The 15,677-nt window shown below is 42.2% G+C and overlaps 2 pseudogenes; both read right to left on the bottom strand.

The window, feature by feature from the left end:
- Positions 1-1,496: 1,496 nt before the first annotated feature.
- On the bottom strand, positions 1,497-2,597 carry LOC123728262 (fish-egg lectin-like; annotated as a pseudogene).
- Positions 2,598-4,517: 1,920 nt separating this feature from the next.
- LOC106576609 (fish-egg lectin-like) lies at positions 4,518-14,506 on the bottom strand (annotated as a pseudogene).
- Positions 14,507-15,677: the final 1,171 nt, after the last annotated feature.

The raw sequence follows: 15,677 nt of genomic DNA, 5'->3' as shown, positions 1-15,677 counted from the left end.
TCTTCACCGACATCCGACAAAGGGCGGTTGAGGGAACATCGGACTGAATTACGTCGGCAGACCAGACGTGATGGATCGGCGGGGCTCCGTGTCGACAAAGGGTCCAGGTCAATTGGTTAAAGAGGTATTGTAGCTGGAGTAATTTTGTTTGCTAGCCGGGAGATGCGCCTGGCTCGGGGCTAACTTGTACTAGCTTCGGGACAAAGGCGTTAGCCACTCGGTAGCAGCTAGCTAGTTGCGATGATCCGATGCAAAGGTCCAGAGCTTACGGCAGGAATCCGGCGATGTAGTGGCTTCTAGTCGTGTTAGTGAAGAGTCCGGGGGGCATCAGCTGTGTAGCCGAGTGATCATAGGGTCCACTGAGCAGGCCGGGAGATGGGCCTGGCTCAAAGGCTAGCTTCGGGGCTGGGCCACTCGGTAGCAGCTAGCTAGCTGTGGTGATCTGGAGTAATGGTCCAGTAATGGAGTAATGGTGGAGAAAAGCAGTCCAATAATTCTCAGGGTTGATATTGCACTGAGCAGACTGGCGGGTTTTATCCAGGGTAAAAGCGGCTGGTGTCTGAGCTAGAGGTAAAGGCCGCTAGCAGTGGCTAACAATGACTAAATAGCTGGTAGCTAATTAGCTGGCTAGCATCTGATGGCTATCTTCTGATGGAGGTTCTAGCTGTAAGGTCTAAAAAAAATAGCGGATCCGTATCACATTGGGTGAGGCGGGTTGCCGGAAGGTATATTTAATTTAAAAATGGAAAAAGAGATTGAAATATATACAAAAGACGAAAAAAGACAATTTACACAGGACAACGACAAACACGTCTGCACTGCTACGCCATCTTGGATCACTATGTGATACTACGTTGAAGAATCTAAAATATATTTTGATTTGTTTAACATTTTTTGGTAACTACACGATTCCATATGTGTTATTTCACAGTTTTGATGTCTTCACTATTATTCTACAATGTAGAAAATAGTAAAACTAAAGAAAAAACCCTTGAATGAGTAGTTGTGTCCTAACTTTTGACTGGTACTGTAGGTGTATGGAAAATTGTTGACTGAGACATGGAAATGAAGAAAGTTTACATTCTGTCAAACATGTTATTGTTGAATCTCATGTATCCTAAGGGGGGAAGCACAGGGCAAATGTCTGGTTTCAGTCACAGATAAGGGAGGACAGGTGTGGATTAAGGAGGAGAGAGGAATTCGGCCCAGGTCACAGGTCAGATGGAGTGAGAAGGAACAGACCACAAAGGTTTTAGCGTCAGGCGGGGCCATGACTACACCAGTGAGAGGAACCAAAAAAGTTATTGACTAGCAACAGAGATGTATTGGCTGTCTAGATGTGCAAGGAGTTGATTCCGGCTAGTGGGAGGACAAAAATATATGTGTATGTGCAATCATGTTTTTGTATTTTGCAGTTGTTTAACCCAGTGGGTGAATGAACTTAGTTTGAGCTTTTCGTGAGTTTTTACTCTGTTTGTTCAGAACCTAACACAACCTTACCTAGTATAAATATCACCCAAAAAATTGACCCCACTACCATCAGTTGCCACCTCAATCATAAAAAGCTTGCCGTCAATGGGACTCCACCCGTTGTTTAGGCAGTCTTGATTCAGCTGGAAACAAACAGATTCAATCAGTGTTTTAGGACAATTTCAACAGTTATAATATGAAACAGTTTTAAAATAACTGACACTCTTCATCCTCTACTACTCTACTCCAGCTCTCACACTCTTTCCCAGATCTTACACTAATTAAGTAGATATCATCATTCTTGTTCACTGCCCAGCAGCCAAAGGGTCCACAACTGTAGTACTTCATACTTCCTGGCACTCTTGTCCATGGAAGGGGTGTCTGGTCCCTTGTGCGTGTCCGACAGTATGGAGTATCGTCCAACAATAAACTGAACACCTCCAGCATCCACCTGCTTCAGAAGGCCTGAAGACAACAAAGACAGACGGACAGACAAGCAAACGGGAGCACGTATCTGTGAATTCTGCCAAATGACTTACATGTTAAAATTGTAAAACATTAATCATTTTTTCAACACCCTGATGGTATCAGGAAAGCTAAGAAGCAGGTGTCCTCTGGATAAATATTGAGCAGTGCTCTCCACTTACCTGCAGCTTGCACCCAGTTACTGGCCACACACTTGTGAATTGAGTCTGCCTTGTTGATACCCCAGATCCCTGCTGGTCCTACAGTGATATGATTCAGGGAACCAGACAGGCAGACCCAATTATCACCTACCGGGTAGTAGGAAATTTTACTTGTGTCCGTTGCAACCACTTGCCCAGTCCTACATCAATCTGCATCAGATTCTTGATGTCCACTAGCTCCCTGATTGTCCCATGCTATAGAGTCAAAGACATATGAGTAGATTGCACCAATAAAATCTTGATCAATTCCAAGTTCATCAAGCATGTTTCAGATGATGGTAACTTACCGTGACTGATGGTCAGGAGACAGAGGACCAATAGGACGGCTGCAGCGGCTCTCATGGTCTCTGTAGATCTACAGTATAAATTGAGATTTTACACCAGACTTCAATCGTCCCATTGCAGGGCTTTGCGCTTTAATAGCCCGGCACATAGCTTTAAAAGCAATGATGGCTTCCTGTTCCACCTGTTTATCAAAGAGTTGATGGGAGGCTGGACCGAGACAGGCTTTTCTGGTTCTTCTTTAATGGTTAGGGTAAATACAGACAATTAATGGATAGGTGAAAGACCTCGTTACCTAACTTCTACTGCAGCCCCGCTACTTAACTGCTGCAGCCCGGCTACCAAACTGCTGCAGCACCGCTCCCTAACTAATACTGCCCCGCTACCTAACTGCTGCAGCCCCGCTACCTAACTGCTGCAGCCCTGCTACCTAACTGCTCGCAGCCCCGCTACCTAACTGTTGGAGCGCCGCTACCTAACTGCTGCAGCTTCGCTACCTAACTAATACGGCCCCGCTACCTAACTGCTACTGCCCTGCTACCTAACTGATACTGCTGCAACTTAAAGGGAAACGCAACGCTGTTTTGTCAATCTCTCATATCAGTATCATTTTGAAATGGAATGTTATAACTATTTCTCCAGGCACGACAAGACTCTGGCTTCTATGAAACCTGGCCTGAGTAACCACAGACCAGATAAACAGATACAACAATCTCACTAGTGTAGACAGGGCAAACCCGTTTTCACAATTTCTGTTAGTTCCATTGATAGTACAATTATTTATTTTTTTATCAATATGCAGAAACAGTTTGTGATCCATTGAAAAGCTAATGTACTCAGATTACTTGTATTCTTTTTTAACTAACACATTATCAACTGCATATGCGCCAAGAACCCTGTTGTTTTGACAAGTGGCATTTGATCAGATCAAACACAACTGACAAATCTGGTGAATTATTTGTTTATCACTGGTAAGAAGAGAATTTGCTAAAGGCAGTCATCTACATTTTAGAGTGTCGGATGGAGATTCAGGGAGGCTGCCGAAACAGGGAAGGAAACCAAATCTGTTGCTTTTTATTTAACCACAAGTCACAATCGCTATCTTCGAACTCAAGATCATAAATAAACCAAGGCACAGCGTGCATGGAATTCCACATCTTTTTAATGAAAATGAAATTCACCAAAACAACAAACAGGAGCAAACCGAAAACGTGACGTTCTGGGGCTGCTCAAAGGCAGCTACACAAAAACAAGATCCCACAACTAAAGGTGGGGGGAAAAAGGGCTGCCTAAGTATGATTCCTAATCAGAGACAACGATAGACAGCTGCCTCTGATTAGGAACCATACTCAGCTCAACACAAAGAAATAGACAAACTAGATTGCCCACCCCACATCACACCCTGACCTAACCAAACTAGAGGAAAATAAACGTCTCTCTAAGGTCAGGGCGTGACATCACAACCATACAGGGTATATCAACATTGACAAGACTTGGCTGTTATTTCAGTGGTAGCAGACTGGGAAATATTTTAATGAGACATGTATTTTCAGCCAACAGAGTATTCTAAAGTTGTCAGTCTCAGCAAATTATACTCTCTTGTTTGATCCACTCAGCTATCTGTGTTGCAAAGGCAAACTTCAATATTTAAGTTCAAAAATGTTTTACACTGAGCAGAAATCATTGGGTTGATGGAGTATTCCATGTCTGCTGAACAATTACCCAATTTTAACTACAGCCATATCGAAGCTCACTGGACTTTTTTCAAGTGAAATGTTTTAAAGTGTACATTTATGTAAGGTGTTTATGTCGTGTCTGCGACCTAACTATTTGAACATTGATTGATGAGTAGTTATGGGATGCCTATTATGCTGCCTAGTTATGGGATGCTGATTGCTCATCTAAGATTGAACTATGAACATTTGAACCTTGACTGAGTGCCTAGTTATTGCACACTGATGGTAGATCGGGCTATGATCATGATGTAATATGAGAGATGATGAGCTATGACAAGGATTGCATTCTCAAGTGCCTTGCTCATACAGAATGATGGATGTTTTTGCCCACTACTAATTATTCTCAATGTGTGCACTGCATTGTGAAGCCAGACGTGGAGACGACCCAAAGACGACACAGGTCGTAGGTCACGTGCTTCATGCACATCAAGGATTTACATTAAAGTCTGAAAGGCACCTGCCCATAGAGCAAGTCAGGAGTATTTTTTTGGTTACCTGAAGATTGGATCACTTGCCTGAAAATGTAAATGAGCTGTTTATACTCAGAAGTGCCTTTTAACTACACATAGGGGTGGACTCATGTATTTTGGTTGTTATGTAAAAGAAATCTCAGAACAGGCTCAACTAGCCTGACTGCCATACATTGTCTGTCTTTCACTACACTTAAATGTAGAGGAACCAGAAAGATTTGTTTTAGGTTAGGACTACTGGAGTTAGTTTCAGTTGGCTTGAATTCACTTTTTTATATCACCGGCCCAATGATGCTACCTCAGAGCAGTGGGGCTAACTCAGAGCAGTGGGGCTACCTCAGAGCAGTGGGGCTACCTCAGAGCAGTGGGGCTACCTCAGAGCAGGCTTAACTTGCTTGACTGGTCAGTTCACTTTCCCCAGGAGGCAATAGGACAATCCTTACCGTCAATCCCTGCACATTTAGACATTGCTCCATCCAGTGCCCTCTGGTTTACTGGCTGTGATGCTGACTCTGTGTTGAAGAAAGAGGTGGGGTTCATGTGTTCAAAATGCCTTGAATCCCACAATATCATTTCCGTGATTTAGTGCTTCCAACCCCTTTGAAAAATTGAGTGTTTGAGCTGCATTGCATGAGTCTATTTATTCTGCATCTATTGAGACCAACCATATGTCTGTGTGACTAACGGGGGCTGAGCTAGAGCAGTGCTTGTGAGACCAGGGCAGACCCTGAAAACGGTTCTTCTCACAAAAACGTCTATAAAGTCTGAAGGGTTTGAGCTACAAATGATTACTGCTTTATTTTTATGAAATAGACTCCATTCTGAGTTGTGTGCTTGTCTTAATTATGAATAGCTTTCTTTTACCGCAGTCGTACCCTGTACCTACCCTCTAAGCAGGGCCGGCCCGCTCATTAGGCAGGAATATTTTTATATCTTTATTTGACCTTTATTTAACCAGGTAGGCAAGTTGAGAACAAGTTCTCATTTGCAACTGCGATCTGGCCAAGATAAAGCATAGCAATTCGACACATACAACAACACAGAGTTACACATGGAATAAACAAAACATACAGTTAATAATACAGTACAAAAAAGAAAACAAAAAGTCTATATACAGTGAGTGCAAATGAGGTAAGATAAGGGAGATAAGGCAATAAATAGGCCATGGTGGCGAAGTAATTACAATATAGCAATTAAACACTGGAATGGTAGATGTGCAGAAGATGAATGTGCAAGTAGAGATACTGGGGTGCAAAGGAGCAAGATAAATAAAATAAATACAGTAAGGGGATGAGGTAGATAGATGGGCTGTTTACAGATGGGCTATGTACAGGTGCAGTTATCTGTGAGCTGCTCTGACAGCTGGTGCATAAAGCTAGTGAGGGAGATATGAGTCTCCAGCTTCAGTAATTTTTGCAGTTCGTTCCAGTCACTGGCAGCAGAGAACTGGAAGGAAAGGCGACCAAAGGAGGAATTGGCTTTGGGGGTGACCAGTGAAATATACCTGCTGGAGCCCGTGCTACGAGTGGGTTGCTGCTATGGTGACCAGTGAGCTGAGATAAGGCGGGGCTTAACCTAGCAGAGACTAGATAACCTGTAGCCAGTGGGTTTGGCGACATGTATGAAGCGAGGGCCAACCAACGAGAGCGTACAGGTCGCAGTGGTGGGTAGTGTATGGGGCTTTGGTGACAAAACGGATGGCACTGTGATAGACTGCATCCAATTTGTTGAGTAGAGTGTTGGAGGCTATTTTATAGATGACATCGCCGAAGTCGAGGATCGGTAGGATGGTCAGTTTTACGAGGGTATGTTTGGCAGCATGAGTGAAGGATGCTTTGTTGCGATATAGGAAGCCAATTCTAGATTTCATTTTGGATTGGAGATGCTTAATGTGAGTCTGGAAGGAGAGTTTACAGTCTAACCAGACACCCAGGTATTTGTAGTTGTCCACGTATTCTAAGTCAGAGCCGTCCAGAGTAGTGATGCTGGACGGGTGGTTGGTGCGGGCAGTGATCGATTGAATAGCATGCATTTAGTTTTTCTTGCATTTAAGAGCAGTTGGAGGCCACGGAAGGAGAGTTGCATGGCATTGAAGCTCGTCTGGAGGTTAATTAACACAGTGTCCAAAGAGGGGCCAGAAGTATACAGATTAGTGTCTTATTCGTAGAGATGGATCAGAGAATCACCAGCAGCAAGAGCGAAATCATTGATGTATACAGAGAAGAGAGTCAGCCCGAGAATTGAACCCTATGGCACCCCCATAGAGACTGCCAGAGGTCCGGACAACAGGTCCTCCAATTTGACACACTGAACTCTATCAGAGAAGTAGTTGGTAAACCAGACGAGGCAATCATTTGAGAAACCAAGGCTGTCGAGTCTGCCAATAAGAATGTGGTGATTGACAGAGTCGAATGCCTTGGCCAGGTCGATGTATACGGCTGCACAGTAATGTCTCTTATCGATGGCTGAGGTGCACCCATGACCAGCTCTGAAACCAGATTGCATAGCGGAGAAGGTACGGTGGGATTCAAAATGGTCGGTAATCTGTTTGTTAACTTCGCTTTCGAAGACCTTAGAAAGACAGGGTAGGATAGATATAGGTCTGTAGCAGTTTGGGTCTAGAGTGTCACCCCCTTTGAAGAGGGGGATGACCGTGGCAGCTTTCAATCTTTGGGAATCTCAGACGATAGGAAAGAGAGGTTGAACAGGCTAGTAATAGGGGTTGCAACAATTTCAGCAGATAATTTTACAAAGATAGTGTCCAGATTGTCAAGCCCGGCTGATTTGTAGGGGTCCAGATTTTGCAGCTCTTTCAGAGCATCAGCTATCTGGATTTGGGTGAAGGAGAAATGGTGGGGGCTTTGGTGGGTTGCTGTGGAGGGTGCCGGGCAGTTGACCGGGGTAGCGATAGCCAGGTGGAAAGCATGGCCAGCCGTAGAGAAATGCTTGTTGAAATTCTCAATTATAGTGGATTTATCGGTGGTAACAGTGTTTCCTAGCCTCAGAGCAGTGGGCAGCTGGGAGGAGGTGCTCTTATTCTCCATGGACTTTACAGTGTCCCAGAAGTTTTTTGAGTTTGTACTACAGGATGCAAATTTCTGTTTGAAAAAGCTAGTCTTAGCATTCCTAACTGCCTGTGTATATTTGTTCCTAACTTCCCTGAAAAGTTGCATATCACAGGGGCTGTTCGATGCTAATGCAGAACGCCTACAGGATGCTTTTGTGCTGGTCAAGGGCAGACAGGTCTGAAGTGAACCAAGGACTATATCTATTCCTAGTTCTACATTTTTTGAATGGGGCATGCTTATTTAAGATGGTGAGGAAGGCACTTTTAAAGAATAACCAGGCATCCTCTACTGACGGGATGAGGTCAATGTCATTCCAGGATACCCCGGTCAGGCCGATTGGAAAGGCCTGCTCGCAGAAGTGTTTTAGGGAGCGTTTGACAGTGATGAGGGGTGGTCGTTTGGTCGCAGACCCATTACGGATGCAGTCAATGAGGCAGTGATCGCTGAGATAGAAAACAGCAGAGGTGTATTTGGACGACGAGTTAGTTAGGATGATGTCTATGAGGGTGCCCGTGTTTACGGATTTGAGGTTGTACCTGGTAGGTTCATTGATAATTTGTGTGAGATTGAGGGCATCAAGCTTAGGTTGTAGAACGGCCGGGGTGTTAAGCATGTCCCAGTTTAGGTCACCTAGTAGCACGAGCTCAGAAGATAGATGGGGGGCAATTAATTCACATATGGTGTCGAGGGCACAGCTGGGGGCAGAGGGTGGTCTATAGCAAGCGGCAACAGTGAGAGACTTGTTTCTGGAAAGGTGCATTTTTAGAAGTAGAAGCTCGAATTGTTTGGGTACAGACTTGGATAGAAATACAGAACTCTTATGCTGCCGTCTATGGAAGCACATGAAACCGCATTCATAAAATGCGGTTTCAGGCGACACTGTAGGCTACGTTATACCGTAAATTTGATTGGACTGATCATGTCAACATCATACTTTCCAAATCTTAGCTAGCATGCTAGCTAGCAAGACAAGCATTCATCATCATGAATCACATTGACAATCTACTGGGAAATACTTTCCAATCCTTGTCATATGAAGATAAATTATAAATAAAACATCTCTTTGCTCATCGGCCACTGGACATAAACATTACACGACAAGTTGAAAATCACAAATTCAACAATGAGTGGTTTGGAAGGAATCAGTGGCTAATTGCAAGTGCCGCAAAGCAATCACTATTTTGCTTTCCCTGCCTGCTATTCGGTGGAGATGGTGTGTGGTCCAAGTCTAGGTTTAAGGTTTGAAAACATCTTTCTGAAAGGGTCTCATTATCAAGCTTAAAAGGATAAACATTCACACGCAACACTATGGGCCAGAAAAGGTTGAAATCATTGGCCATGCACCAATCCAGCATGACTTCATCCAGAGAATGCCAGACTTTGATGACAAAGTTTCATGATGACAAAGTTTGCCCACAAGAGGGACTGCCATGCCACCTTCCTGTTCAAGTGAGCACAGCACAACAATGGTGAGTCCAAAAATATTTATTGTAAACTGCTGCATAAATTATGTAGTATGCCAGGGAGATATGTAAACTGTAGCTGAGAAAGTAACACTTAAGGTATGTTGTGTAGTATGCCGGTAGCCCATGTGTCTCACCATAAGAACTTGTTCCCTCTCCCCCTCAAAACTTAGCTGAATGTTCTGACGGGTGGTGCACCTGTAGCCAATAGCCAGTTTTAGAGAACTGTCATCATTGAATATTGTAGGAGCTTTTATTGTCTGCTTATATGCCCCTGTTATTTATCCTACGGTTCTGACTTGGTGTATAGGGAGAATACTGTAAGAACGGCCCATTCTGTTGCTGTCCATTTCAAAAGTGCTGAAACAAATAGGCATATCAACTACGTCCATTTAAACTCGCTCATTAATGTCTTAATCAAAATGATGGCTTCCCTCTTATCCGCTCATTGTTCCCTTATGCTGTATTTTGTACATCTCAATTGTTATGTTGCTTATATAGGTCTATCTCATTAGTATATTGTTCATAATTTTAGGTAATTTTTGACTTATGCATTTAATTGTTTTGCTTACTTTGTGTATTATAATTAGCTCAGGTGTTTTTCTCCATGAGGAGGGGACACTATACAATGTTGTTGGGTCTGTAACCATGTTTGCCAGTGACAGTCTCTTTCCATTCAAATATTTATTTTCAACAAAAAGTTTGTTTATAGACCCATGTAATTCCAGTTGATTTTGCAAGTGTTGTTTTGTTTGCTCAATGCGCTGTCTGAGAGTCGGTATATTGCCTATAAAAGTGCATCCTCGTGATTGTATTTTCCTTCCTTTTTAGACCACAAAGGCCTAATAAAATACTTCAAATGGTAGGCTAACCGTCTCTCTCTCTCTCTCTCTCTCTCTCTCTCTCTCTCTCTCTGTGTGTGTGTGTGGTGATTTAAAGAAGAGTAAAGGTATTAACCTCTCTAGGGCCAGTGGGACGATTTCGTCCCACCTACGTAACAGCCAGTGGAATCCCGGGGCGCGTTATTCAAATACCTTAGAAATGCTATTACTTCAATTTCTCAAACAAATGACTATTTTACACCATTTTAAGGCCTCAGCACATTGCTGAATTTATCTGAACTAACATCTGAATTTCAGTCAGTGTCCATTTTGAAAGTACTGAAGGAATAGGCCTACCTCGTCGCAGCTCGTTTGCTAATGATCAGAACAAACATGATTCATTTACTGAACATGAATGTAATAATGTTTGTGTATGGTTCAAAGTCTAAACTCATGTCGGCATTCACTATTATTGAAGCAGATAGTGATTCTTATCAAGTTACACAAATCCACAAGGAATCAATGTAAACCATATTTATTTAAGCAAATCAGCCATATCAGCTATGTTTTTAAAAATGCAGTAAATTAGGCCGAATGAACTGTATTGCTGCCAGACGAGGCTCAGCCTGGTCTCATAAACGTAAGTCTGGGACACTCAAATGAGTATGATATGTTAGGTTTGGTATGACATATGATTACTTAAGTCTGGGTGGATGGGTGGGCGTATAACGCGTTTGAATCACATCACGGCTAGCTTTAGCAATTTAGCTAATTAGCAACTTCAACTACTTACTATTTATTAGGTACTTTAAAACTACTGAACATGTTAGCTAACCCTTCGCCTAACCTTAAACCTTTTAGCTAACCGTTCCCCTAATCTTAACCCTTTAACTTAACTCCTAAACTTAATCCCTAACCTAGCCTAGCTAACATTAGCCTGCTAGCTAACGTTAGCCACCTAACCAGAATATGTAACACATTGTACGCTTTGCAAATTCGTAAAATATAATACAAATTATAATTCGTAACATATCGTGTGAAAATGGTAATGGACATCCACAAATGAATAAATCCCATACGAAATGTAACATATCGTACTAAATAGTGGTCTCGGATTTACGTACAGAATAATACTAATTACTCTGAGACCAGGTTGCCAGGCTCCGCTGATAGCCAGGTGTATTGGTGGTAAGGATTCACTCCATGGTGCTGAAAGGAAAGCTCTGCTGTCGGGATAGCTTTATGTAGGCCCTAGTTTGTGGGCACTGTCTGTCACCCTTATACTGCAATTAATGGATTGTTTAATGCAGTGGTGTAAAGTATTTAAGTAAAAATACTTTAAAGTACTACTTAAGTATTTTGGGGGGTATCTGTACTTTACTTTACTATTTATATTTTTGCCAACTTGTACTTTTACTTCACTACATTCCTAAAGAAAATAATGTGCTTTTACTCCATACATTTTCCCTGACACCCAAAAGCAAATAGTCCGATTCACACCCTTATCAGAGAACATCCCTGGTCATCCCTACTGCCTCTGAACTGGTGGACTCACTAAACACACATGTATTGTTTGTAAATGTTGTCTCAGTGTTCAAGTGTGACCCTAGCGATCCATCAATTTATTGTGCCGTCTGGTTTGCTTAAAATAAGGAATTTTTACTTGTACTTTTGATACTTATGTACATTTTAGCAATTCCATTTACTTTTAATACTTAAGTATATTTCAAACCAAATACTTTTAGACTTTTAATCAAGTAGTATTTTACTTGGTGACTTTCACTTGAGTCATTTTCTATTAAGGTATCTTTACTTTTACTCAAGTATGACAATTGAATACCTTTTACACCACTGGTTTAATGTTGTGTTGTGTCGTGGCGTTGCTGGAATGTATCTAAAACAATTTGTTCAGTTTGCCCCACCAACATGTACAGTCGTGGCCAAACATTTTGAGAATGACACAAATATAAATTTTCAAAGTCTGCTGCCTCAGTGTCTTTAGATATTTTTGTCAGATGTTACTATGGAACACTGAAGTATAATAAAGCATTTCATAAGTGTCAAAGGCTTTTATTGACAATTACATTAAGTTGATGCAAAGAGTCAATATTTGCAGTGTTGACCCTTCTTTTTCAAGACGTCTGCAATCCACCCTGGCATGCTGTTAATTAACTTCTGAGCCACATCCTGACTCATCGCAGCCCATTCTTGCATAATCAATGCTTGGAGTTTGTCAGAATTTGTGGGTTTTTGTTTGTCCACCCGCCTCTTGAGGATTGCCCACAAGTTCTCAATGGGATTAAGGTCTGGGGAGTTTCCTGGCAATGGTCCCAAAATATCGATGTTTTGTTCCCCGAGCCACTTAGTTGCCACTTTTGCCTTATGGCAAGGTGCTCCATCATGCTGGAAAAGGCAGTGTTTGTCACCAAACTGTCCCTGGATGGTTGGGAGAAGAAGTTGCTCTCGGAGGATGTGGTAGATACCATTTTTTATTCATGGCTGTGTTCTTAGGCAAAATTGTGAGTGAGCCCACTCCCTTGGCTGAGAAGCAACCCCAAACATGAATGGTCTCAGGATGCTTTACTGTTGGCATGACACAGGACTGATGGTAGCGCTCTCCTTGTCTTCTCCGGACAAGCTTTTTCCGGATGCCCCAAACAATCGGAAAGGGGATTCATCAGAGAAAATGACTTTACCCCAATCCTCAGCAGTCCGATCCCTGTACCTTTTGCAGAATGTTAATCTATCCCTGATGTTTTTCCTGGAGAGAAGTGGTTTCTTTGCTGCCCTTCTTGACACCAGGCCATCCTCCAAAAGTCTTTGCCTCACTGTGCGTGCAGATGCACTCACACCTGCCTGCTGCCATTCCTGAGCAAGCTCTGTACTGGTGGTGCCCAGATCCCGCAGCTGAATCAACTTCAGGAGATGGTCCTGGCGATTGCTGGACTTTCTTGGTCGCCCTGAAGCCTTCTTCACAACAATTGAACCGCTCTCCTTGAAGTTCTTGATGATCCGATAAATGGTTGATTTAGGTGCAATCTTAATGGCAGCAATATCCTTGCCTGTGAAGCCCTTTTTGTGCAAAGCAATGATGCCAGCACGTGTTTCCTTGCAGGTAACCATGAATGACAGAGGAAGAACAATGATTCCAAGCACCACCCTCCTTTTGAAGCTTCCAGTCTGTTAAACGAACTCAATCAGCATGACAGAGTGATCTCCAGCCTTGTCCTCGTCAACACTCACACCTGTGTTAATGAGAGAATCACTGACATGATGTCAGCTGGTCCTTTTGTGGCTGGGCTGAAATGCAGTGGAAATGTGGGGGATTCAGTTCATTTGCATGGCAAAGAGGGACTTTGCAATTAATTGCAATTCATCTGATCACTCTTCACAACATTCTGGAGTATATGCAAATTGCCATCATACTAACTGAGGCAGCAGACTTTGAGAGTGGTTACATTTGTCTAGCTACATACCTCAGATGTTTACCAAAACAAGTGGTGGGATGTCTGTGTACTACAAACTGTAGCTTTAAAGGACATCCAACTTTTACATATTTTACCTTACACTGTCTACACATTTCTTTATAAGTCTATTATATGTTTAGATCTGATTTCACTTGCCAGAATTGATATATGTATCTATTTAAGTGTTTCTGTAAAGAGCTTCACAAAGAATGTACAGTAAGTATAAGATTTATACATAAAGAATAATAAGTATAAGTTATTACTACAACTGGAGGGGAAAAGGGTGGAACTATTCACATAGTTCAGTAGCAACCTTACCTGGTATAAACACTACCCACAGAGTTGACCCCAAAGACACTACCATCAGTTGCCACCTCAATCATGGAAAGCTTGCCTTCAATGTGACTCCACCCCTTGTTTTGGCAGTCTTGATTCAGCTGGAAACAAACAGATTTAATCAGGGTTTTAGGACAATTTCAACAGTTATAATATGAAACAGTTTTAAAATAACTGACACTCTCCATCCTCTACTACTCTACTCCAGCTCTCACACTCTTTCCCAGATCTTACACTCATTAAGAAAATATCATCATTCTTGTTGACTGCCCAGCACCCAAAGGGTCCGCAGCTGTAGTACTTCACAGCTCCTGGCAATCCTGTCCATGGAAGGGGTGAGCCTGGACCCTTGTAGCCAACTGTGGCACTACTTGTCAGACAGAATGGAGTATCGTTCATGTTAGCCCCCACAACAAACTGGTCACCTCCAGCATCCAACTGTTTCAGAAGGCCTGAAGACCACAAAGACAGACTGACACACAGACAATCAAACAAGTAGCACTTATGTGTGAGTACTGCAAAATGACTTGCAATAACAATGTTAAACTTGTAAAACATGAATAATTTTTCCAAGAACACCCTGATGGTATCAGGAAAGCTAAGAAGCATGTGTCTTCTGGATAAATATTGAGCAATGCTCTCCACTTACCTGCAGCTTGCACTCAGTTACCGGTGACATACTTGTAGATTGAGTTGGCCTTGTTGATTAAACAGCATGATCATTACACAGGTGCTGGGGAGAATAAAAGGTCAGTTTTGTCACACAACACAATGTCACAGATATCTCATGTTTTGAGGGAGCGTGCACTTGACAAGCTGACTGCAGTAATGTTCACCAGAGCTGCTGCAAGATCATTTTATGTTAATTTCTCTACCATAAGCCGCCTCCAAAGTCTTTTTAGAGAATTTGTCAGTATGTCCATCTGGCCTAATGCAGTCCATCTGTATGGCTTTGTGTGGGCGAGCGGTTTGCAGTGAAACGAGTGCGTGTAGGGTTATAGTATGCGCAGACATAAGCTACAGACAACGAACACAAGTGCATTTTATCGATGGCAATTTCAATGTAAAGAAATACCATGATGACATCCTGAGGCCCGTTGTGAGGCCCACTTTTTTTATGGCATCTGTGACCAACAGATTCATATCTGTATTCCCAGTCATGTGAAATCCATAGATTAGGACCTAATGATTTCCTAAAATGAACTGTAACTCAGTAAAATCTTTGAAATTGTTGCATGTTTTTGTTCAGTATAGATAGCTACAATAGTTGTCTTGGTAACCAAACAGAGACTTACCAGTTTAGCTAACCAAACCATCAGTTGTGGCCTGCTATTATGATAATCAAATTCAACAATGCCAATAATGTTTTGAATTGAACTTTTGTAGGTTCAAAAGCAGCTCAAATGTAGAACATGTAAGAATGAACTTGCCATTGAATTGTAATGTTTTGATATACCGTTCGTTAGAGAGAAATAATGCACGCTCTAGAATGCCCTTCAAGACAATTAAAAACGAGTATTCGAAGATGCCATGATATAAGTGATTTTAAAGCTTCCGTTGTTTTCCTTTGTGACCCTCCTACTGTACTTGGTAGGTGGTATATTTGTAGAGTTGTTTGATAAGGTTGCTAAGCACCAAAGTGTTATAGTCTGGCACATGAGGAATTGAAAAGTTGTATGGTTGAGAGGGATGAGGCAAAAGAGATAGCAAATAGGTCTGGCTGTAATACCGATTGGCAAACATACCATAAATAGAGAAATCATGTGACTAAACTGAATAGAAAGAAGAAGAAACTACACTATGAAACAAAGATAAATAGCTTAAAGAATTATAGTAAAATGTTTTGGAGTTCCTTCAATGAAAATTTGGGCAAAAAGG

This window comes from Salmo salar, chromosome ssa17 (assembly GCF_905237065.1).
Source record: "Salmo salar chromosome ssa17, Ssal_v3.1, whole genome shotgun sequence".
Lineage (NCBI taxonomy): Eukaryota > Metazoa > Chordata > Actinopteri > Salmoniformes > Salmonidae > Salmo > Salmo salar.
The sequence above is the reverse complement of the archived record's forward strand: the minus strand, read 5'-3'. Positions and strand labels throughout refer to the sequence as shown.